The sequence below is a fragment of the Trichechus manatus genome, unplaced genomic scaffold, assembly GCF_000243295.1.
Source record: "Trichechus manatus latirostris isolate Lorelei unplaced genomic scaffold, TriManLat1.0 scaffold00043, whole genome shotgun sequence".
Classification (NCBI taxonomy): Eukaryota; Metazoa; Chordata; class Mammalia; order Sirenia; family Trichechidae; genus Trichechus; species Trichechus manatus.
Window position 1 is genome coordinate 1,921,836 of NW_004443979.1, and position 2,375 is coordinate 1,924,210.

Genomic DNA, 2,375 nt, shown 5'->3' on the forward strand with positions numbered 1-2,375 from the left:
CTTTTGTAGAAGTAAAGAGATTAGAGATTAGGTAGCCTGGGACAGTCTATCTTTTCACCCTCTCAGCTCACTTTGGATCTTTGCTTTTCTATTTGCCTCATGCTTTCTTCTTTGAATTTGTCTATTATGCCTCTGGTGTCTTTAAATACCTTAGTGCCTCCTTCTCCTCTCCACTACTGCCACCTTCTCCAAAACTCTATTATAAAAGAAATTCTTTTGAATGGAATCCTTGGGATCTTAACAGGAATGACTACAGCTGATGGTATTCAGGAGTGATTCCTGTTGCAGCCTTTATCCTCGTCTTTTGATTAGAGACAAATGATGACTAAGAACCCTTGCATCCTTCATTTAATAGCACCGTGCTCTAATATTGAATAAATCAGATAAAATGTTCAGATTATAAAAATCAAGTAAACATTTTTAATTTTCCAGACTGAAATTTTAGCATGAAATGCAAATTTCCCAAGGCCTGGCCTATCTGTGAGTACAAGCGAAACTGTACTAACTTACATGCTACTGACATGTTTTGTTTGTTTGATTGTTTTTTGCATCTTCCCCTCTGTCTGTGCAGGATGCCTAGCTCCATGCAAGGTGTCTTTTCCCAAGTATTTCTTGGAGTGTGCCCCCACAGGGCCTCTCGTGGATTTAAGAACAAGTCCTCTCAATGTTTATTCACTCATTAGTATTTGCTGCTCTGAAGGCATTCGAAGCAATGTCTCACCATTGTCTCTACCCCACTGTCCTTCTAGAGTAATACCCATGCAGGAGTGCTGATTTTTAGTACTCCCCCAAACTAAAATCCTTGAGGTTTGAAAATGGCAATACATGTTCTTCAGCCCTCGCTGGTTGGAAGCCAGGCCGTGACATCTATCCACAGTGGTGAGGCTGCTTTATGGGGCAGGATAGCAAGTGAGTGCTCCATATTGCCTGGAGACAGTCATAAGGAATTGTAAAACTTTGAATTGCATGCTCTCTTCTGCTGGCTACATTCCCCTTCCCCCTTTCCCCTTTTGCCTTTATGCAACATGAATATTGAGTTTACTCAAACCAGCAGTGAAGAAAAAAGCTGTAAAGACCCCTCCAAAACGGGCACCTAGGCTCTTGCTGTCCTTGTGTCTAATTTAAAGCTATTACATATCCTTGGAAACCCTGGCTGCAAAGTGGTTAAGAGCTATGGCTGCTAACCAAAAAGTCAGCAGTTTGAATCCACCAGTTGTTCCTCGGAAACTCTATGGAGCAGTTCTGCTCTATTCTACAGGGTGGCTATGAGTCAGAATCAACTCGACGGCAAAGGCAACATATCCTTAGTGTTGGAGTCATTACTAGTTCTTGAATAAATCCATTAATGTCCTAATTAATCCCAGGGGGAAGATGTTGATGATATGAAGACTGTTTTCGTTTCTCCTGACGGTCAATCTGCATTTTTCTTAATTTCTTCTCTTTCTCTCTATTTAAAGTCTTTGTAGTGTTTACAGTTCTTAGAAAGAGTACTTGTTAGCTGTTCTTTCCTTAGGCAAGCTAAATGTGTTAGATGATGTTATTTTTCACACAAACATCAATTCTCTTTTCCAAATTACTTTTGATGTTCTCTTTGTAGCTTTAGGAAGTATGTGTATATTGAGGTATACCTCTGTTTACAAAACAGTTGTACTGCTAAAGATTGTCTTCAAAATTCTCAAATTGAATCCCACTGTCCAACTGACTGAGTTATAAAACTGCAGTTGTCTTTCCCTGGTGTGCAGATGGGGATCCCATAGTGGTCTAAATTAAAAAATTTTGTGAAAGAAAGGGTAAACATCAAGTCTAGCTTCATACTGTTGTACCACAATGTTTCCTGGGATTGGTATAGTCTCAGTGGTAGTTTTATTTTGGGGTTTTACAATAAAACTAGGTTGTCTCTAAAAATTCCCCATGACCTTTCGGCCTAGCAGAGAGGATCTAACTCCCTTGCTAAGTATTTTTAGCGTATGTGCTGAGCTGGGGGACTATTTGCTAGCAACAGCAGTGGCACAATTGGCATAGGCAAAACGGCACCGTGAACCCACACTTTTTTTTTTTTTTTTTATTAATGCCAATTGGGCACAGAGACTACATATTTTGGATTTTTTGAGGTTTTTTTTTTTTTAATTTGTATTTTAGATGAAGTTTTCCAGAACAAACTAGCTTCTCATTAAACAGTTAGTACACATACTGTTTTATGACATTGGTTAACAACCCCACGACAGGTCAACACTTTCCCTTTTTGAACTTGGGCTCACTATTACCAGCTTTCCTGTCCCCTCTTGCCTTCTAGTCCTTGCCTCTGGGCTGGTGTGCACCTTTAGTCTCATTTTGTCTTATGGGCCTGTCTAATCTTTGGCTGAAGGGTGAACCTC